Source organism: Rhea pennata, chromosome Z, assembly GCF_028389875.1.
Source record: "Rhea pennata isolate bPtePen1 chromosome Z, bPtePen1.pri, whole genome shotgun sequence".
NCBI classification, from domain to species: Eukaryota; Metazoa; Chordata; class Aves; order Rheiformes; family Rheidae; genus Rhea; species Rhea pennata.
The window spans coordinates 66,330,016-66,353,724 of record NC_084702.1 but is presented as its reverse complement, the minus strand read 5'-3'; the positions used below and the strand labels follow the sequence as shown (position 1 = coordinate 66,353,724).

Below are 23,709 nucleotides of genomic sequence, written 5' to 3'. Positions count from 1 at the left end.
CGCGGTGTTTCCTCCCCTTCCACCCGCGGCCGCCCCGGCCGCGCGGTGGGGACGGGGCGAGCGCGGCCCCCCGGGGGTCGCCAGCCGGCCGGCCGGCGGGCGATGCCGTGCAGTAGCCGGCGCCGTCCCCTAGACGGAGCCCCAAGGCGCGGCGCGGCGCGGCGGCGGCCGAGCGGCGCTCGCAGGAATGCGCGCAGCCCCCGCCCCCCGCCGCCAGCCCCCCGCCGCCGCCGCCGCCGCCGCCAGCCCCTCGCGGCGGACATGTTGCCCCCGCGCGCCGCCGGGCCCGCGCCCTGAGCCCGCGCCGCGCCGCGCGGCCGCCGGGGGCTGGCGGCGGCCGTTGAGCGCCCCGCGCCGCGCCGCGCCGGGCAGGGCGGGGCGGGGCGGGGCGGGGCGGGGGCGGGGGGGTCCCAGCTGCCGGGGCGGCGGCGGCGGCTCGGCGAGCGGAGTGAGTCCGTGCCGCCGGCGGGGCCCGCGGCGGGGGCGGCCGTCAGCCTCCGCCGCCGTAACCTGACCCGAGCGGAGGGGCGGGGTGGCCGCGCCGCGCCGCGGAGGCAGGGAGGGAGGCAGGGAGGGGGCAGCGCCGCCGCAGCGCGCCCGCGGAGCGCTCCCGTTTTTAGCGGTCGCCTCCGCAGAAGTTGCCCCGCCAGCCCGGCCGAGGCAGCGCGGTGCCGCCGCGGCGGGCGGCCGCTCGCCGAGACGCTCCCATGGTCTCCGCGCCCGCGGGGCGCCCTGGCCGCCGCCGCCAAAACTTGGGGGAAAGTTTCCGCGCGAGGCGGTGAGTAGCGGGCGGCGGCTGCGCGGGGGCGGCCGGGCCGGGCCGGGCCGGGCCGGGCGGCGGCGGGCGGAGCGCGAGCGAGGAGCGGGCGGCGCCGGCAGCGGGGCAGCGCGACGCCCGCAGCGGCCCGGGCGGACCCGGCGCGGCGGCGGCGCCGCGAGTTCTGCGAGGCGCCGTGCGCGGGCGGCGCGGGGGAGCTGCGTGGAAGGGGGCGGCGGGTCCTGCGCGGGCCCTGTTCTGCGGGGAGACCGGAGCTGCCGGCTGCTGCGGACCTGCTCTGAGCGCCTCTGCCCTGTGGCTTACTCCAGTTTCTGCCACCTCCCCTCTTCCCTTCCTCTTTTTTCTCCCCCTTTTAACTTTCCACGCTATGGATAAGTGACTGACCGCGTGTCTCAGCGTGGGGTCTGCTGTAAGTATTGCTCAGGAAGCAAGACCGAACAGGGTGTTTTTAAAACGAACACTGCAAATCGAATATTCTGAGCGTATGAGCAACATACGAAGTAGGAGGTGTTACTGTTAGACTAGTGAGTGTTTTCTCTCTCACGCACGCACACACAAATCGTTGTGATGTCTGTGGATCGCCACAGGGCTAATTCTAGCGCTCCAGCGTGCGGAGGTGCGTTACAGTCCGTATCTTTTCAGCGAGTATCTCGTTGAGAACCTAGTGTTCTGTCAGCTTGATACGTTCGGTCATTGCTGCAATTTCTTCCTCCTTTAACTAGTAAACAGGCACATTTGATCTTCTTTCTGTTCTTCGTTAAATCAGAAATAACAAATAACTTTAAAAAATTGACTTGAATTTGCTTCTGTTTTATAAATCCTGTGAAACTTTAAGCAAGTATTTACCGGCAGGAAAAATTGCAATTAGACACCAGATAAAAAGGTACTTGACTTAAATCTGAAAAACTGTTAATTATAGCATTGTTTAGTCACATCAGTAGTGAAAATGCATCAGAAATAGAATGAGTAAGAGCAGATTTGTTAAGTTTATGTGAGTGTTTATTTAAAAGATGCTATTTTAAATACTGAGATTAGAGCAGATTGCAATTGAAATGTTTTGTGGTTCTCAGTGATAAATATGAATATTACTGAAAGCTGTCAGAACAGCTTAAAATGTTTAAATGGGAATGCAGTGTCTGTCTTGTATTACTAGAATTGCAACTTTGCTGTCTTAATATAGGACTTTAGTATATTTTAGTTATAAAGGATGTGCAAACAAGACAGTTCACAATAGTTTCCTGAGGCATGATTTTTAAAATTGCCAGAAAATGATGGCAGTAGTATGCCAAATTAATGAAAGTAACTTCTGAAACTCTAATGTATAGAAAGGAAATACCTCATAAGTAATTTGGAGCCTAACTGGTCAAGTGTTGTTTTGATTACTCTGAGCTGCTCCGTTGTCTCCCGGCATTGACATGTCTGCATAGCACAGTGCAGTGCCATGCAGATATGTAAACTTGGAGGCATTATGTCTGCTTTTTTAGAGGTGTGAACTTTGTAGGGCCCTGCAACATGGCAGTACTGCTACCAGAGTAAGCTTGCGGGTCTGCACAATGTTGGCTATGTAGCATAGACATAGAGCTTGATTCTGCGCATTTTTTATTAACAGAAGCAGCGTATGTTACCATATGTGGTCCCTTGTGTCCGTTTCCAGTAGGGAAAATTAAAATCTATGATGGTAATTCTCCTATTTCTAGGTTGGTACCTTTCTTTTCTGCAGTCTAAAGGTTGAGGAAGTATAATAGATACTGGTGCTTTATTGATTGTATAACTTTTACTTGTAGGGTCTTTTCCCATGACTGTTTGTACATTCCTGTTGATATATATACACATTAAAGATAGGCCTTGCTCCTATCAAAGGAAGCTTCTTTTTACTGCAGACTTTTTTTTTTTTTTTTTTTTTTTTTTAACAAAGCAAATGTTTATCTTAGGCTGCTAATGGGAGCATCAAGCTGAATCATTACAGTGTTGTATAGGTTATTTGAAATATCAGATCTTCTTGGAGAAAATACCTGTGAATATTTGTCATTGAGGAAGTACAATGGGCAATGATGCTTTTTGTTCTTTTTTTGAAAAATGCTTTATCGGGCAGATAAAATTTTTTTCAACTGAGCTGAAGCATTGGTAGTCTTAAGTTTTCTTAACTGTCTAAAAGTTTTCAAGGCATTGCACATAATAAAAATGATAGTAATACCAAGAATAGAGAATAAAGGTAGGGGAGAACAGGAAGGCGAGGATAACAGCAAGACAATAGCAAGTTCATTCAGTCCACATGGGAATCCCTGGATGATGGGTTTGTTAAATGGTTGGGTTCCTTTTGGCTAAAAGGACCTTGCAAATTTTTTTTTTCACCACATATAGATCTCACGAAAAGATGAATTTTTGGTCCAGCAGAATTGCGATGGTAATTCCAGGAAGAGGGCAGTGTGAGGAAAGCAGGCAGAGAGGCAGCAGAGCTGCCACTACAATTGTGGTGAAGGAGAAAAGCTGACGCAACAAGATACTAGCTTGGCAGGAACAGATTTATGTCAGGACTTGAAGGAACACTTTGTGCTTGGATTGTTTACTACAAGGGAGATCTTTCTTTACTGTATATGAATCCCAAGTTAAGTTATTTGTGTGAGGTGGGTGTTTATTTACGCATCATTTTAATTTGCAAGAGATGTAACAAACATCATCCTAACAAAGAGTTCTTCTCAATGTACGAGAAGATTTTTCCTAGTGAATTGTAAAGGCTGTCTCCTGACAGAGACAGATGTTTTCCATATCACATTTGCTGCAGATTATGAAATGAAAATGCATTTAAGCATTTTTTTATTGACCTTTTTTTTAAAAAAAACATTATTCTGTTGAAAGGAAAACTGTGGCCTGAAACTCTGTTTTTTTTTATTGATGATCTTGTAAGTTGACAGAAAATTTGAAAACATTTCAAAGTACTGCAGTGTTCTGCAGTAGGATGGGGTTTGCTGTCTTGCCTAAATCAGGTAGTGTTCCTGGGATACCTTAATCCTTTCAGAGGTAGAATATAATGCAGCTATCAATGTAGTGGGTAGCTAAGCTACAGCAGTAATTAAACACTCTGTTTATATGAGTTTTAAAACTCATTCTAGCCATCATGCTATGTATAGTCATCATGCTAATTGCATTCATATTAGTCTTTTGACTTGCCAAAAATCCACCAACCACAGTGCAAACATCCTTATCTTCTAAATCATACCTGTAACACTGAGTTATTGAAATTGTATTTGTGTAATGATACAGACTGCAATTAGTTTATTTTACTGCTACATGGCTAAAACAATGATGTTTTGTGGAAGGGATCCACTGGGTAGAAGGAGAAGTAACAGCACTGTATGGAGAACTTTGGAGATGTGGTAGAGACAGCAAACTCTGGTGTGGGGAGTGTAAATGGGAGGAAATAGGAGTCTGATAAATTTACGAGAAAATTTTAACCTCTCTAATTTAGAGTGTAAGCACAGCACCCCTTCTTTTGAGACAGACTAGGCATTTAAGGTGTGGAAGGAATTATACTTTCCTGTCTCACATTTTCTGTGGTTATTTACAGAGATGCAAAAGGTATGAAAAATACTGTTAGGGTGTTGCAGTATTAGACCTGTTAGACCATTGGATCAGCAGAGGTCACTGTGTAGGATATATAACGTGGGATATGGGATTAAGAATATGTGAAAAGGAGATTACTACACCAGCCTTATACTCATTAAGATGAAAGATTTGGGGCTGTGATTGCACAGTAGACTTTTGCTCATCATTCTAGAACAAAGATTGTATATGAAGACATATTATAAATAAGAGTAAACGGTTGCTTTTGAGTACCATGTAAATATTAGAGAATAAAAAAGATAGAGATGCTTGAAGTTTAGCATTTAAAAAGCTGTTTAAATACTATCATAGGTCCATTGCAGTGTTCATACTCCATTTTTAAGTAACCAGTCCAAACGTAATGTTTCAGATGCTCTAGGATAATTTGTGCAATAGTTTGTCAATAGCTAATGCTAATAACAGTGTGGAGCATTTGGACACAGTTTAGCTTATTAATAACACTTCTGTCTCCTTACCATCATGTTGCATTGTGCAGGTGGTCAAATTGAGTCTGAAGTTTTACTCTCTCGGGAGAAATGAGATTGGTAAAACCTGGTCCTTCAGTAGGAGGAAAAAGAAATCCTGTAATCAGAAGTTGTTCCAGCACAGTGCTAAGTGTCTGTCTGCTTGCGCCCCAGATCATCCTGATGTTATTTTGCTGGGCAGTCTGATATGTTAGTTCAGTACTCTAGCTTTTGTAACATTGCTGGCTCAGATCTGGCCAGCCTGGCATTTGAGCAGAACAGAAGTATATTCGTCTATTCTTGTCCAGGTAGAAACATCTAAAGGCTGTTTCTAGTCTTAAAAATCTGCTGTATATATGAAACACTAGATTCATTTAAATCCTAGCAAATTGGCTCCACTTTCTGGTAGAGCTCTAGGATGCAGTGCTGGTAATCTGTAAATAGATTACCTACACTGTTAGTCAGTCCTGTGAACAAATATCTATGTGTCTGGGCAGTGTGCAGCAGTTTTGCTTTTTACTCTATACATGGCTCATCTTCACAGCCTTCTTGATGCAGCTGAACAACAACCTACCTAATGGTAGGTTGGGGATTGGATATATATGGTCTGACTGAGAGATCTATAGGCCAGGAGAAACAGACTGACAGAACTGACAAATTTTATTTCAGCTGAGTTAAGGGAGCATACTTGTCGTATTTTGCTTTGCTTCACAAACTGCATTCCTGCTGGAATTTCCAGCTGCTTTCAGATGCTCAGGTAGCAGCCAAATTTCTGATGTTTCCGGTTTGGCTTTTTTTCACCTGCCTCTTTCACATACATGTAGAAGTTTGTATCAGTGTTACCTTAGAACAAGTTGGTGCAGTGGGCTCCCCATTATCGCTTGACTGCAGATATTGTTTGAATCTGGTACTGAGTGCTTATTAAATTGTGTTTGCTCAAGAAACACAGTTTGACCTTGCTTTATAACTCAGAGTTGTTCTCTAAGAATACAAAAAAGTCAGAACTGTTCATCTGGAGAAAGCCTGAACTGTTTGGTGTTTTGACTGTTCATGAGATTGCATGTCACTTTATGTCATTCTGTAAACAGTGAGTGAGGAGGTCTATGAAAGTGTGATTGATAGCATGATGTTCTCCAGGAGGTCATTTTCCTTCCAGATTGTGGTTCTTGCCCTTTTCTTCATACAAGTTGAAGAAGCCTGAGTGCAATTACATTTGGGACTAAACTGTATCTGTTCTGCCTAGAGTAAAGAAGGTCTTGGGGTAAGGACAGGGAAAACTAATTAGAAGTAATGAGCTGGCATATCTTTGGATTCAATTATTTTTTATAGTTGAGCCTAGTAAGGGGAAGAAAAACGTATAACTTTTTTTTTTTTTTTTTTTTTTTTTAGAATAAGAAAAAAGTCTAGAGAATCCAGAATCCTGTGGAACTTTTACTTACAAAAAAACCCTCAGGAAAGCTATTGTTTTTGAAATTACAGTTTGAACTGAAGCACAGAGCAGCTCTAAGGGCTAAGTCAAATGTTATGTAAACATTACAGAATATAGTGTGGTCAAGGCTCCTAGACTGCACAAGCCCATCCGTACATAAGAGTGCCCACAGATGAAAGCTAGTTAGCTGTGCTTAACTTGAGGCTTTAGTCCTTCAGAGAAGCTTTCAGGAATGATTTGTACCACACTGTAGGAAATCCTACCTTTTTTTCCTGAATTCCTTTGCAGAAGTTCTTGGCTCAACAGCGTGTGTAACTGAAGCACGCGCAGCCAAAAATTTGCAGACTTTATACTTATGCTTGTTCCAGCCAGTGCTAAACTGGGCCCAGTACATACAGATGAACTGCTCTTGTTCACAGCTGCAATAAGATCAGAGAAAATAAGAGATGGCATTTGGGGTGTTTTTGGTGTGATCTTTGACCTTTGGAGAGCAGCAGTGAGTCTCAGGGAAGAGTTCGTTCATGCTAGGTGGTAGCACTGCACAGTAGAGACGCTTGTTACTTGATAGGGTCGCTGCTGGCCTCCTGTAAGCAGGCCAGTTCTTCTGGTGAGGGACAGCCTGTACTGCAGGGAGGAATTGTAACCTGGGATAAGGAGAACGCCCTGTGAAGAAGGCTATTTTTGTGGAACTGTGTGAAGGGCTCTGATATCTCCCAGCACTAAGGTGCATTTAATGAGGGTGACCATATCAATTCAGAAAAAGCACTCACTTTTGTAGAAACAGTCTGCACCACTTCTTCTGCTAGCTTGTCATTAAGGGTCTTGCTTGAATAACTAATGTACCTGAAACAGTAGGTAGATTTGAAAAAATAAATTTCTTTGACTTAATATATTGAGTTTAGACACGCTTCTTCAGTGGCATGTAGTTGTGCACCAAAAGGCATATACAAGTGTGTTAACTACAGAGGATACTGCTTGATTGTGCTGAAGCTTTTGGTGTCAGACCTACCAGAAGGCCAGCCAGTGACATTAAGGAAAGTTGGCATTTACCTATTTAATTAAAAGTGTTGTGCAGGACCTGCCTAACAGGCATCAGAGCAAAGATGAGAGCAAGAATATTTATATGAATGTGATCTATATACTATTGACTTTCCAGGCTTTATGTCAAAATCTATAAAGCCAGAGCTCTCATGTACAAGGGAGGTAAGCAATACAGGTATCTCTGATCCACCTGGAGACATGGACCATTGCACATAATGCCATTATGGAAAAAGTAATGTTTTTCACTATTGTATCCAGGCCCATGCATTTCCTATGGCCCATTCTGTTCCTCTTTCCCAATTATAAAGAAGTTAATATGTTATTAAAGTAACAAAAAACATTTTGAAAAACACTGCAGGTGCTTTCCCCCCTCTCATTCTACAACTGTAGGCTGAGGGTGGTGTCTGCAGAAGCCTCGCAGATCTTTATGGTTCCAATGGAAATAAAAAGTTCTGCCATCAGAAAGAAAGAATGTGCTATATTTTGGGCTTAGGAATAATAATAATAAAAAATCTTCTCCCCACTTTCATGCTGTGCACTAGTTGTTCACATTGACCAACATAACCAAAACATACGTGTAGTCATACAGCAGCTTCCATAGTCACACTGCGGTTTTGTACACCAAGATATAAATGTCAGATCTAATTAATTTTTAAAGAATTTTAGCCTACCATTTGAACATTATTTCAAGCCTAAGGAAGCTGAGAGCATGGTTAACCACAGGACATCTCAAAGTAGAACAGGGAATAAGTTTTCCACAGCAGAAACACATTCTGAAGATGTTTCAGTTTGCCAGATCATGCAGAAGAGAAGAGAAGGTAATGTGGAATGAAGGGTCAAAAGCCAGGGACTGTGTATAGATTATGAATAATTTCAGAAGGAAAATAAAATATGTGCAGATAGAAAGACCAGGGTACAAAAGCCTGGAGAATCGTTGGCTGGTATTAGAAAGTCTGAAGTTGCAGACTCTTACCTATTCGTTGGCAGTATGTTAAGGTGCAAGCTAGGCATTAATCATGTAACTAGTGATCAAGTAAGCATATTTAAGACTGAATGTTAAGGATTTATGTAAGGATGCTTGAGGTTGGACTACACAGGAAAAGAACACAAGGTGATTAAAAATTCAAGTGTAACTTGAATTGCACCTAGAAATGTGATGTCCTATAGATTTGGCCATAGTAGTTATGCCACTTTCCAGATGATATCTGTGGTAACAATAGAAATGTTTTCACTAGTGTGGAAGTTGTTTTGCAAGGATCTTGCACTGTTGTGACTTCCAAAATGCATACTGATTGCAGTGTGTTGTAGGAGACTGCTAATGCAGCAGCCCCTAACAAAAGGCAGGGAACTGAAAGATGATATTTTTGCATCTAACAACTGATACCTTTCACCAACTTGTTCTATATGTGAGCTATAGGTACTCATAGTATATGTTTATACTGCAGTTTTCATTTTATTCCTGGTACTGAGGCATGAAAAGCTTCAGACATCAATAAAAATGACTGGCATCATTTGTTCTTATGCCTGAAACCGAAGAGGTATCTCGTACTAATTATTTATTGTCTGGATTTTTAAAAAACGGGTTTAAAAGATTCTTATCAAGGAACCTGTTCTGACAGAGGCTGTAATGTGATAATCTTATTCCTACGATGTAGACATATCCTTACAAATACACTTAAAGGGCACAGAAGAGTCCCTTTTTATTTTTTTTTCTTCCCTAGATCTCAGACATCTTCCTTTATCAGATGTCTTGAGATTAGCATGAAAGGTACATTCATTCCCTTTCAGATTGACAAGTGCTACAGAGTAGCAACTTCAGCTGTAGCCTCTAGATCTAGAAGTTAAACAGCTATCTGTTCTTACTGTTTTCTGTTTGCTCTATCAGGGTGGCCAGACTCCTTTGCCTCTTGAGCTACGTGCCAAAACCATCATACAGCTGAAAGCAGGAGATGAATATGCTTGGTCAAGCAATTATTTTTCATTTAAGTTGTAAACCATTAAAACGCTTTTGGTGGATGTACGAGCCCTGTTAAAATGTTACATATTTACATTAAAGCAAGTATTAACTTAATTATGCTGCCTTTTTTCATAGGTACTGCTGAAGTAGCCTACCAGCTTGAAAATCATTAAACTATTAAGCGTTTTTCTCTGGAAAAATTGTATGAGCTGGCCTTAGAGAGAAGGAAAGTAGCAATAGATTGAGGAAGGAGGAAAGAATCCTTTTAAGCTCTGCTGTGTCAGTATCAATATTGACCATGAGGAAGAAGGCAGTTTACTTGCGAAGACTTCCACTTGAGGATTTCTTGTTTTCTTCTGACAAGCAGCTGTGTTAGATAGTTGACAAAACCAAATACCAGACTGGTGATCCACAACTTACTGAACTTATGTGCTTAAAGTTGACTTTGAGCATTCTTTAACAGAATAATCTATAAAGAATTATAATTCCAAACTATTGAATTGTATGCTGCTTTATTGTATATAATTCATCTTGAACTTCATACATAGTAATATATAAAAGGCCAAGCAAGGTTATTTTGTTTTGTTTATTCCATCTTTTCTGACAGAAAGTTGGCTTGCAATTATGGGTATGATTTTCTGAATTGCATGTTTTATAGAAGGTGCAGAAGGATCTACAGAAGATTCTTTTATAGGGTGAGTAAGCAATCTCTAGCTCTTGCCACGTGATTGTACCTTGGCAGGGTAGCTCTGGTGGACAGTGGCAAAATGCTGTGTTTGTGACATTCTTAACATCCTCATAAATTGGTATGTTCCATGTGTTTTATGTTTTGCTTACTCTCCACCTGAACAATACAAATAAGTGCTTTTCAAAAGTGTTATTAGAAGTCTTTGACTGAAGTCATGGACCACTTCCAGCCAATCCATAGAGAAGTCAATTTGTTAAAGTGTTGAACTATGCATGGCTGAAGGAAAAGGCGGTCATAGCTTCAGAGGTGCAATCAGTAGTCTTCCAGTACATCTGCCTTGTATTCCTTTCACAGTTTCTTTGCTATTCCTCAATGTTTGGATTATTGAGCAGAAGCTGAAGTCTCTGACTGAGTTCGTGCTAATGTATGTGAATTCACCAGTTGGTTTCCAGTGCAGAAGGAGCAGCAAATGATAAAATTTGTGCATAAGAGAATTTAAGAGCTGCAGAAGCTCTACAGAGCTGTAGAGCTGCAGAAGCTGGTGTATGTGGGCACTGGCCAATATGGAAGCTGGCTAATACAGAACAGCAGGAAGTCTGAACAAGCAGCCACATTCATTACCATAATTAAAGGGCAGAAATAAAGCATCTTCTGAGGAAAAATGAATTTTAATCTGAGTTTTGTTTTATTTGTGCAGTTTGTAGTGGAGGTGACTGGCAATCATTTGTAGGTGCTGTAATACAGTTATGGAGGAATCAAAATGGAACAAAAAAGCACCAAAAGCAGGTCAAATTGTAGTGCTGCTTCCAGGCTGTCACTGATTCTTTAAGTTGCAAAGCTTCTTGGAATGTGCAAAGGGACTGAGGTGTGAAAAGAGGAGAGAGGTTTTTCTAACATAACAAGTCAAGGTTGAAGGTGTGTATGTCTGAAGTGAACAAAACAGACTTTTTGGATGCTCTGCATTATAAATAGTTGCTTTTTGACAGCTTTGGCTTTGGGCATTGACTTTTGACCTCTAATGCTCTTTGTATTCATTCCTTTGTCTTTCTCTCAGTAGAGCACTTCTGTTAGTACAGAAGACAACTAGTGCTGTTTATCATTAAAACAATAAAAATGAGCAAACAACCCTCCTCACATTCTGTCTTTTTTTTCTTCCTAGACCTCTAGTCTTGTCTAGTGGATGAGAAATGATGCTTGCAAAGCTGTCCTGGTCACTGCTCTCAGACGAGTGGAACAGGACCTTGCTGGATTATATGTAGGGAACTTTCTGCAGATAGTATTTTAATACATTAGGATGTATTTTATGTAGTGTCATTAGAATTTCTGGTCATTGCTTATCTCAGAGCCTATCTATGGACATTGCTTTAAATGTTGGCTGCTTTTCTTCCCTTTATTACCAAGCATGTCACTGTATAGAAGACAGTCATTTGATTGTAATAAATTTAGGAAAATGTGAAGACGGAGTGCCATGAGGACCATTAGAAATAATTGCCATGGGATCAGAAGAACTCACAATAGTGTTGTTTCATCTTGAATTACTAATTCAGTCAGGCACTGAGAAGTTGTGAAGAAAATTCAAAACAGTCTCTCCAAGTCTTGCCAAGATTACTCAGTGGAATCCCTTGTTGCCAGATGCTGATGCTGAATGAGAGAGAACAGCAGCCACCACTGGGGGGATTAGTTTTCAAAAATTGCTCAAAGTCAATAATAAGTCCAGTTCTTCTAGGAGTTTATTAATACTTTACTGACTACCTGACTGTTTGAATGACAGGCAAACTGGTAGAAATGATATTTATGAGCGAAGTGTTTCTCATCTGTCTTGTTAGCTCTAGGAGTGCATACAGCATATTTCACATTTGGGAATTTAAATGTAGCTGTGAAAAAGAGTTGCAGAATAGGTTATAGGATTGGAGTAAAAGATTTGGTCTGAGCTTCCCAAGCAGTAGTTTCTGGAAGCATTGTGCTTCTTGTGGCTAGGAATGTAGCCATGTTTCTCACCATGACTGTGTTCTCTGCAGTGAGCTCAGAAAGACCTCAGCCAGAGGTGAACATTTAGATGATGTTCAGAGCACTGTGTTAATGGCATCTGCTTCTAAACCATAGTGGAACCACTGCAGCAATTTGGTTTTTTTTTTTTTTTCCTCCTTTAAATCAGTGGAATATTTGGTGAGTGGTTGGGTATTGTTTTGAGTGTATTGTGCTCTTAGTTTTTATGTGCTGTTGGAATTAGTAAAAAGTCAGGTTTTGCTTGGGTTGGATACATTATCCTTGAAATACCTGTTTTTAGATTACTGTAAATCTTGTATCTCCTTTATTAAAGCCTTTCTCTTTGGCAATAGCATGAACTGAAAGTTTTACGTGAATTAAAGATTCATGGTGGAATATGAAGTCAGGCTATTAAGGTTATCTTGCTGCTTATCACACTACCTTGAGCAATTTGTTAATAAAGAAATGAAAATCCACCATTACGTTAACCAGCTATATTTAGTTGCTGTGGTGGTAGGTGCTGCTAGAAGCAATCCAACATCCTTTCTGGGAGTCAGGTTTGTTGATTATTTTATGACCCAGTTCACAGCACGCCTGTCTTGTGAGGCAAAGGGCAATAACTTCACAGCTACTTTAAGTAATTGAAAAACACAGCCAGCATTGTTCGGAACAGATACACATTGGATAACTTGGCAGCAATAGGTTATGTGATACGAAGAAATTTTTTCATCATGAAACTTCCCTGCATTGTTCATCAGCAAGTTGAGCCTAAAGAGAACTCTTCTTGTGAGACTGAATGGAGAATTCCTAAGCAAGGAGTCGGTAGACATCTCCTGTTGCTCACTAACAAATCTGAGTTTTATCATGCACAAGAATTCTGGGCATTTCCTCAAAATTCAGCATACTTTCATAAAATTCAGTTTGTGACTTCAAATGTTTATTAAACATTTTTTTTTCATAAACCCAGAGAAACTTAACCAAGCAACACCAGTAAGTATGTCCTTTTAGACAGATGGATAATCTGTCTCTGCCATGTGATGATGTATCTGCAAGAGAAAAATCATTTTTTCACGATTCTCAGAATGTCTGTAAGCTTTCTCTTTAGCAAACAGGGATCTGGCATTCCCCAAGTGGAAAATGGTGTGCAAGAATGGAGATCGCTTCATGGAGAATTGCCTGATGGTCTTCTGGTATGGTGCTGTCTTTCAGTGGATATGGTCATTTTCTTTCTGCAAAATTAATATAGACACCTGATGTGATTAGTCTGATGTTTCTTCTCCTGTTTGAATTCTTCAGCCATCCAAACTCTTCCTGAAGAGTAGGCTGGCGCATGATCTCTTATTTTTCAAATCAGTCATGCCAGTTCTGAATAAAAGAGCTTGAGCAAAAGCATTCCATATCTGTTGTTAAGTGTTTTATTTTCCAGACTAAAAACTGTTTCAGCTCACATGGCATTGTATGCTTCTCATTCCTAATTAATTTTTGGCATTTTCTTGGCTGCTTTGTAGACAGGAAAAATAGATCTTATTTTAAGCATACAGCTGAAATGCCTCCATAGTTGTAGGCTGAAACAAAATTTTTCTGCAAGTTCCATAAGGTGAAAAAACTTTGGGGGAAGTAAATGTGTGGATATATCAACTTTTTCCTTTCTGAAGGAGTGATTTGCTTCATCCCTTATCAGCAACTATTTTGTCATGACGGAATGAGATGTTACATTTCACAGCTGGGAGTTAGTCATCAAGCATATTTGGTTACTTGCAGAGCATTTAAGTGTATGATTTTTTTTTCCTGGAGGTATTCTGTGTCCTGTAGCATGTTTTACCAAAGGAAAATATGGTGTTTACCTACCTAATCTTATACACAGAAATTTATAAATGTGCATGTATATACAGAAGTGAATTTAGAGTTCTGGCCTTTGATGCTAGGACCTACAAAAAATCTCCTGAAGCCAGTTGTAAATACAGACCATATCAATGAAAACCTGAGAATTTACCAGCTGGCATTGTCTTTGCTTTATGGAATTTCATTCTAACCATCTTTTGACTGTCAATGTCCTGACAATTTGCTGTAGTATAAGCCTGTTATTTCTCAAAGGAGCTGCAATTTCTGAATCTGAAGTTAAATCTTCAGAGTCACTACAAGTAGAGTGACACAGCTTTGCTGGATCTATTTAAGTATACAGTCTGTTTAGGAGAGTTTCTAACACAAAGTACCTTCAAAAGACTGGCCAAAGATTAAACATGAAAATGTTCTACATAATGTATCTCTTGAATGAATCAATCTTATGGCCTCTGTGGCATAGAAATGAAGGTCATCAGTAGGATGCCAGAGCAGCTTTCCTGGTTCAGAGCACAGTTTCACACTTGGATCATGCTGAGCAGAGAATCTTCCACCTCTGGAAAAGGTGGTTGCACCCTCTCTCCCAAGCAAGCTTTGTGTTGCTACTCTTTGTCTGTGTCAGCATAAATCATTTTGCCAGTGTAGGACAAATCAGCTTGCATGTGAATCAAGAAGGTCATCTTAACTGAAGAAAAAGGCAACAGCAAGGCCTAGTTTCATCCTAATTGGTGAGCTGATGCATTGTCACCCAAGTGTTGGATAGCAGGAGAGGTGGGAAGACCATGGTAGTGGGATGCCTTGACATCAGAAAGGGCAGCCCACAGCCAGGTGGACTTTAATCAGACACGAGGCTGCTTTCTGACAGCCCCACATGACAGATACAGTCCGTCTTGTCACAGGACTGGGGTTAGAGGCAACCTTGGGACAGCTGGTGCCTCATGCCTGTGCTGGGGACACTCTTTGGCATTGGGATCTACTTCCTTAACATTGACTGCAATACAACTGCTACGTGGCCCAAGTTCACGGGTGTCATTATCGGGTGACCCAAGGACTCCTTTAACCAGAGACAAGGGATTTGAGAGCTCTACAAGTCGGGCATTACAATCCAGTTTCAGTCAAGCGGGGATGGACAAGGTTTAACCTTAGCAGCAAATGGAAGATGCGATCTAATGATGCCTGGTCTGGTTAGATGATACAAGTAGGGTTTACATTATTTTTTTTAATTTTGATTTATGTTTTTATTTAAAAGAAATACTTGCTATGTTAATCCAAAACCTTATTATGCATCTACAAAATTGTTATACTGAAAAAAAGCAGAACTTTAACTGAAAGTACAGGTTAATGCCAGTTAGTTTATTTTGTCAGTACAGGTTGGTCTGGTCCTTCCTGTGATTGTGACCTGCTAAAGGCAACTCAGTTTATAGCAGAAGAGAAAGAATATTGTAAACATCTTTTACATCGCCTGCGCTTCTGAGGGTGTTAGGCCTTTATGGAAACAGTGAAAATACGTGAAGGTGTGTTAATACAATTAATTGTTTTGCATCTGGGTTTGTTCGAAGTCAGGCAAGTAAATGTGTGTTGGATACCCCATTGATTATGTGAATAAATATCCACCATTATCATAAGCTTTTTCAATATATCAAGTGTCACTAGGCCAAGACTTCAGTTACTGGAGAATATTCCTATGTTCTAATATTAAGAAGAGTTTAAGTAAGCATTAAATGCCTGAATTATTAGTCCTTTCTGAAGAGTCTACTGACTGTAATGAGCTAGTACCTAAGACTAAGATCTTAATTCAACTACCTAAGTTTAATGCCTGATGTTCAATGGTACATGCAAAATTTTCATGGTATGTGCTATCTGCTATGGTAAATAGGAAGGGAGACTCTTGCCCCAGGTGACATATTAATTCATTACTATTACGGTGTCATAGATATAATTTGCAATTCTGTAAATTATGCTAAATGAATACAAAGATACCTGCCCTGGAGGACTGGATTCTTGACTGCATTCAGGAATGGTAGGATATTTTACAGTGCAATATGAAACAAATACAGTTGCATGTGACTGCGCTACATGTTGTCTACTTCTGCTTTTAATACATTTTTTTTTGGCATGCTGTAAGCCTTCTGCAGTCTGACACTCCCTGTTATTACCTGCTCCTTTTTACTTGCTAAAATGGCTGTAGGAAAGTATTTTTCTGAAATCTCAAATTTTAAGGAAATTTTGAATGTAGCCTGATGAAATATTACAGTGCTTGAATTTTTAATTCATAATGAAAATATTTAGTCTGCTCCGTGCTTTGATGTATAAGCTTTTCATTATAAGCTTGACTCTGGATGCAGTCAAGTAGTGAATTGCTGGAAGAATAGAGTTTTCAATAAACCAAGCCAGTTTATAGCTGTCTTAAAAGTAGCTGGGGCTGTTTAATTTCATAAATGTGAGACTGCTCTAACATATTTTAACTAAAAAAAAAAAATCATTTTTTCAGCCTGAAGCATGATTTTAATGGAGCTGAAAGAAAAAAAAAAAGCAAAATAGAAATAATATCAAATAAATTCTGCTAATAAACAAAAATATATGTCTCATTGAATTGTATAAAATATTATGGATTGACTAGAAATTAAAATAAATTGGTCCTCCTTTACAATTATATTTCAATACAAATGGAGTCAACTTAATTTTTTTCCTCACCCCAAAACGATGTGTTTTTTGAACTTTGTCTTTTGCTCTTGTGCTAACTGCTGCTAGTTTTCTTTAATGGAGAAGACTATTTCTGTTATGTTTCTGAAGATACTAGAAATGCCACTGAACAGATTAAAAAGATAATGAATATTTACTAATGTCAGATGTTGATTATGCAAGATGATAATGTCAGATAAGGGTTATGATAGACATGATACTATTGCTAATGATAACGTAGTAGACGTTAAGCAGACATTTATTACTAATCTGCCTGTCCCTGAAGAGTTTGCTGTGTAAATAGGAAAACTGTTACCTCTTTTGCAGATGGGACAACAGAGCTGTAGAGCATAGTTGAGTGAGTTGTCAGAGAGTCTGTGGAGGCTCCACAACACTATGGGTGGTTTTGCTTCTCTTAATTACCCAGTTGGAAAGTTACTCAAAAAACTTAATCAGAATTTGCTTCATCACGGTTGGTACTTGTGTTAACACCACAGGCATGAAGAATTGTTGATTGGTGTTTCCTTTGCAACAACTTTTACAGACTGGAAGATTTACTGTATTTCTCTTCATTCCTTCTCTGTTCTGCTTCCCCATGTCTCACTTCTCTTTTGTAAGCCAAACACCATTCTTTACACTTTTCTCATAGGTGTAGGTCAGGTTTTCTGAATTTCTTATCTTTATTGCTGTCTTCTGCACACTCTTCAGTTTGTCAACAACCGGTTCAAGAATGAGCTGCCCAAAACGGAACATAGTGTTCAGAAGCCCTGGAGAGTGGAACAATTAATCTCCTGGGTCACACATGTGATGCTCCCATTAGTGTGTTACAGAATGACTCTTGCCTTTGAGACAATGACATTGCAGCATTGGCTCACATTCACTTTGTGGTTACTCCAAACTCCTATTGCATTATAGAGCTATGTTTGAATTTTTCTTTCTTTTGCGAAACTGCACTCCAGCCAGTTACTCCTTACCTTATATTGGTTAATAGTATTTACACTCTGACATTTAATCATATAATAAAATATTGAGAAAACTATCTTGACTCATGGGATATAACCAAGTCATAATCACTCATATGCCTGTGATTCAAGAGGTCTTCCCTTCCCTTCCCTTCTCCTCTCCCCCTTCCCTTCCCTTCTCTCCCCCTTCCCTTTTCCATTTCAGAGTAAACATGCAAAGTCCTGTTTGGTTTGTGGACAGCAAAGATCCCAACAGTGCTTTTCATGGATTGAGGTGATAACTGTGGTGGTCAAAGTTAAGCTTTTGACGGTATAGTTTCCCCTTTGGCCTCAACTGCTACTAATACAACATTGCAAATGTAACTACTAAACGGTAGTTTTTGTCATCTACAAGGAGGACCTTGCTAAGCTTTTGCTCTCCCTGAGGTTTATTGCAAAATGAAAATGTTCTCTGTCTCTGGCATTAACTCAGGTTTGTAAACTTTGTTAACCAAAGAAATACTGAGTTCAGATTCCAAAATACTTGGAATCTAGTTGTTGACTTTTGGGTACATAGGGCCATTGCGCTCACTCAGTGCAGTTTTGTCCTGAAATGTCCAGATGATCCCTGTACACATTTTCTTGTTTATTCCCATTTCTGTCAGAGGGCTTTTTCCTGGAAAACCAAATGGGAGCACAGTTTCCAAACTGTGCTGAGGGTGATCATTCTCTTTTGCTATAAGAACATTCAATGGGACAGACTGTAAAAGTTTTGCACATTACTGGTGTTTAGCACTGGAAATGGAAATATTTGAACTCCTGGAGAAGATGTGAGAACAGGGTGCATACCTAGAGAGGGAGTTTGGCAAGTAGGAAGTGTGTGTGTGTGTGTGTGTGTGTGTGTGTGTGTGTGTTGGGGGGGGGTGTTTGGCTAGGAGTTTCTGCCTGTAGGGCAAATGGAAAGGGGTGGGAGCTGGGAGGGACTGAGTCGGCGAATACTTGCCAGTAGGACTCTTCTGACCTTCACCCGTTCTCCTTGGCACAGCTTGCCCCGCTGTCTTCCAGCCTGCCTCCTTTCTCTGGACATCACAGCTTCTTTCTTCCTTTAAAGATGACCTTAGCTGCACATGTACTGAAAACTGGAGCCACAGGTGAGCTCCCATTGAACAACCTAGTTCTTTGACTTGGCTGGATTCCCAATCCCGGTGCTCAGTTATCTTATCTTTTATTTGTTGTTTTCTGGTCTATGTGGGGATGGAAAGGACAGAATGCAGTGCAAAATTATAAGGGCTGGTTTACAGAGACTTTGAAGATGTGAACTGGTTTGTACAGAAAAATAATGTTTTGTTCATGCAGCATTAATTAATTTACATCCCATTTTCACTGTAACAGCTCTTATATAATTACTGTGCACCATGAGCTACTTAAACGAGTCCTGTGTGTTCGAGTGAACTTCTTAAACTGCTAAATGGATCATAGGAAGAAAATTAATGCTATTTGTATTTAATTAAATATTTGCAAAGCGAAGAGGGCACACAAAACACGTTACCCTTTATGTTCAAGCTATTCAAGAGACATCTGGTGTCTTATTGAGGGACATTGAGTGTGAATTTTTGCTACAGTCAACTGACAGTAATAAAAGGGTTGATTCTGAAAAAGGACACTGTCCACTTGAATATTGTGAAATGCAGTAATGTTAAAAATAATGCTTGGTTGTGGGTACAGCCTCTCTTTTCTGATGGATCCTATTTATTTATTGGTAATGTCATCTTCAGAGGGTTCAGGGAGGGGGCTGAAAACAGATGAATGCATATGGTAAGCTTAGCTTAATTTGTTCATTTTACCTCCCCAGATCCTCCCTGTCTGTTTAGCACCTGCCTAAAGATCTTATGCCAAACATGGTGCTATAGAATGCTTGAAGGCGTTTCATTTCTTAAGAATTGTGGCATGTTTTTGTTTGCTTTTGATGAAAGTTTATAGCCTTCCTTGTTGCCTACAGAATTTTGCAAATGTGAATGCTAAAGGTTAATGCCTCAGAAATAGTAGAAAAGCTCATTTTTAGCACAGTTTTAAGCCAGCTGCATGAATTTTGCATGCCTGTAGCAGACTTGGCAATTTGAGTAACTTCTCAATACAATCCTGTTCACTGTAGTTGGTGTATGAATGCCTCAGTTATTTAAACGAGAGTAGAAACAGTATTGTTCTCGACATCTTTTTTTCAACCTGTGAACAAACTGATTACTGTACAAGTTTTATATTAGTTGAGTGCATATTGCTCTCTCTGTGGACACTACTTAGGCCTCAATCCTAAAGTGAGCTTTTTCAGCATAAAGCACTGTCAAAAATCAGAGGTACTCTCTGAGAATGCGTACATTTATCTGAGAAGAGCTCATTCCATGACTGGGCAGTAAAGAGGGAAAGCTGCAAGGCATAATTTAGCATGGAAATGTTACACAGAATCTTGTAAGCATGCGGAAGCGGCAGGAAGTTCTTAATAGTAAAACTGCTGTGTAGGACTGAGTCATACTTTTTTATGTACAAAAAATGAGCTTCCATGTTAAAATAAACATCAATTTTAGTTGCTTGCAAGAATCTTCTCCAATATATTTTCATTTCAGGAGGGTGTCCTCCTGATTAATAGGACATTATCCCAAACTTACTAAAGTATAGAAATTGCATTTCAAAGTTAAGCTGCTTTTAAAAAGTGAAGAAATTGTCTTGTCTTCGCTTTCCTGCTGTTTTCTTTAGATGACAATTAAAGCAACGAACTCCCAAGGCCTCTTACCTTTCTCAGTGATATAAACGCTGAGCTGGAAAGCAGTTTTGCCCTTTACAATTTATAGGCATCTTGATAGTGGCAATAAATAGCCTCTATTAAAAAGAAAGACTTGCGTTTAATTGATTGCAGGAGATGTCTTTGCATGCTTTTAATTGTAATAGCTAAGCTTTTCTCCTCCATTAGCAGATTGATACTATCATCTGCAAGTTCTTTTCATCTCTTTGGACAAATGTTAACTACATTCCAGAGCCATCTGATCTCTCAAGAGAAGAGGACAGTGCCATTGATTTCCTTGTCACATATGGGTCATACTATGTTTTACTGGACACCTGCACCTAAAAAGAAATGCTTCCTGTCCTGATTACCAAAAATACAAGTTTGGGTTCGTATGTGCAGAACGCGTCATCGTTGTTAGCTAGCCTTTAGGCTGCTGTCTGACATGCAGATAATCGTGCTCTTTCCCTCCTTTATGGATTTGAGTTGAATTTAGCTACAGTGATACTTCTGCATTAGTGTAAGTTGTGTGTTTTATAATCATTGAAGAGCAACCTTTTGAAAAGTACAGTTGTCTTAATAAATTATATTACTGATGGCCATAACTATTGGAGGAGGCATTTGGAAAAGGGAGGGGAAGGAATTACTGAGAAAGAAAAGAATGAGTCATCAGGAATGTTTGTCGTCCTTTTTTTCCTACGTTTGATTATTTCCATCACAAAATAGAGTGATCAATGCCTGAGTAGGACCGATGATGTGAGGTGAGTCTCAGAAGCTGAAATATTTTGCAGCTTTTAGCCTCCTTCCTTTGTTACATTTTAAAAAATTTCAGTTGTTAGTTTAAAATCTGCTGTTAGTTGGCAAAGTTTAATAAATGGGAAGGATGTTTGTCTGGTTTACACTAATTCTCCATTTTATGCCATCCTGCCTTTTTTAAGAGGAAAGAAAAAGGGAAGAGAAGATGAACAAATGGGGTTTTATCTCATTTTTGAAATTGTTAACGTGAATGTGTACATCCCATACTAGATGATGCTGCTGAACTCCCTAAAAATATTAAGAGTTGCTCTCCATTAGAAATGTGTTCCACTGCACTTAATGAAAGAGCACTTAGTTCTCCTGACATCATATTGGAGCAATACAAAGGTTGTTTTAACACACAAATGAATTCCCAGAACTCTTACTTTGTAAATAAAATCTGTTTCCAGTGAGCTCTAATTGATAATGGCAGTTAATGTAATACCTGCTGGCTAGGCCTGGGCTTTACTAAAAGAGTTCTTTGAGACTTTGTTATTGATTGCTACAATCAGTTCAGGAAAAAAAAAAGCATTACTTTGGCTTTGGTTTTCTGTTTTTATTTATTTTAGTTGATGGAGTAAGCAAAAGTCTCGAAGTCCTTGTCTCCTTTTTTTGTTTGTAAAACATTTGGTAGTTTTTATTTTGTATGTGACTATGGCCCCAGGAATTATTGTCATATAAGTGTTAAATAGTTGCAATTTTCTAACCAGGTTGACTACAGAAAAATGGGGTTTAGTCACAAGGCAGAGATGTCTCATGACTAATACTTGGTGCATTAGAGGGAAGCATTTCCCTTTGTGGTTTTAATAGTCATCAGTACTTTATATTTGCCTGGTGCTGTACGGACATCAGGTAATGATGAATCCTTGTCCTGTGAAGCAGATCTTAACCAGCTCTGCTGTAACCTATGTAAGGGTGAAAGCACAGCTCCCATCCCTACCTTCCCGGTCTGATTTGATTGCCATTATCAGGGAATAGTGGATAATACTAGACATAAATCTTTCAGTGGTGACACTCTTCTCATTTCTCTATATATACATATATATTTCAGTAACTGGATTCTTAATACTGAGTTAGATATTGTTGAAAAGTAAAAGGCTTTAAAAGAAAACCTTTTTGTTTTACCTTCTTTGTGCATTTTTACTTCAAAAATGCCCTAATCATGAATTGATACACCTTGCATGCACCTTGCATGCACCTTGCACTGGTCAGTTGAAGATAAATTTTGTTACAAATAACCTGAAAAATGATAGTGTCTAGAAAAATTAGTGAAAAAATAATTAGCTGTTAATTATAATATGATTATTATTCTCTTTAGTGCCTGATGTTGTTTGATTTGTGCTTTGGATTCCTTTTTTGTGTCATTTTTCCTCTTTATTTGGCACAGTTTTATCTGACAGTACGTCAACAAGGGAAAGATGGAGAAATACTATGGAGAAATAGAAGAAAAACAGTCAGAAATAAGAAAAACAGCCAGAAAAGTTAACAGGAGATTTTTAGTTGGATGCAGCCATGAAACGAGTTTAAGTAACAGTTTTTGCCAAACTGGATTCTGATTTTTACTGTGTCTCTTTAAAAAGAGCATATTTGTGCTCTTCTAGGGACTTTCTTTTTTCTTCTTTTTTTATTCTGTGCGTCCGTGCTTTACTTTGATGTGACAATCCTACTCTGTCTTCTGTTGCAAGTTTATCAGTTAGTTGAAATAATTTTTCAGATCAAAGGATCTGAATTAGACGCAGGAGTAGAGTGGTTTAAAATTTATAGCTCAGCATATACTCAACAAGTGACTAATCCAAACAGTGGGGAGATGAGGCAATTGTAGTTCTAAGAGACAAATAGTGCAGTTAAACAACTCAGCCTGCAGGTGGTCTATTAAAAATTAAACCTTTGTATAGTATAGATACCTTATCCTGATGTATGTAGTGAGAAAACAGACAGAATAAATTTCACAACCTAGTTTTGTTTTACTGGCATCTGTTACTCTGTAAAAATGATCATTATTAAGCACTTTTTTTCCCAGATATTGTTACAGACTAGTGTATTAGTCCCAGCTTTTTGTGAGAAATGTGATTAATAAAAAAATCCCCTCCTTTATGGAAAGTATTTTGTATAGTAGAAAATGAAAAGTGTTTTGTAGCCCTTTTGAACATTCATTGTATAGCATACTGAAGAGAGTTATAAATTTAAAGATTTCTGTAGAGTGCTAAAAAGCCTTGTTTTCATTCTCCGTTAAATTACATGGATTCTGTTATTTTTAGGATACCCTGCTACACTTATATAGACTTCTGTATTTTTGATCTTTATAAATAGTTTCTGTTTATTGATCAGACTGCATTTCTGCTGCTAATGGCTCAACTGCTGTTGTGGTGGGTAGTCAGTTTAAACATGTGTTTTTCTCAAGGTGTTAAGAATGATTTTGTCACCTCCATACTGTCTTTCGCTATCACTTCATTAGAAGCCCCTGTTGACAGCAACAAGTGATTGTGCTAATGTTAAGCAGAGCCAGGCAGTGCTATTCAGTCATGCGCTCCCCTAGTGTAAGTATGCATCCTGGCGAGTCAGGAAGATTTTCAGCAAGTACTTTTGCTGAACACTCGCTCTTGCTCTTCATCCTTTTATCCTTCTTCTTCCCCTCGCCTTCATTCAAAGTCATCCCTTTGATTCAGGAGGCTAGATAAATCCATTCATTCCACATATGTCCCATATATATGTGTGTGTGTATTTTTTATATATATA

General features: G+C 39.9%; 1 protein-coding gene across 4 annotated transcripts in view; it reads left to right on the top strand.

Annotated features, from left to right (window-relative positions):
• The first annotated feature begins 615 nt into the window (after window positions 1-615).
• The window catches only part of GHR (growth hormone receptor), a 130,799-nt gene continuing 107,705 nt past the window's right edge, over window positions 616-23,709 (top strand). Inside the window, exons 1-2 of one of the 4 annotated variants that reach the window (XM_062600015.1) lie at window positions 617-778; window positions 18,451-18,556. The gene's annotated coding sequence lies outside the window, so the exon portion shown is untranslated. Of the gene's footprint in view, window positions 779-1,014; window positions 1,188-18,450; window positions 18,557-23,709 lie in introns of those variants that run through there. The other 3 variants (XM_062600019.1, XM_062600014.1, XM_062600017.1) reach the window with 3 other exon arrangements.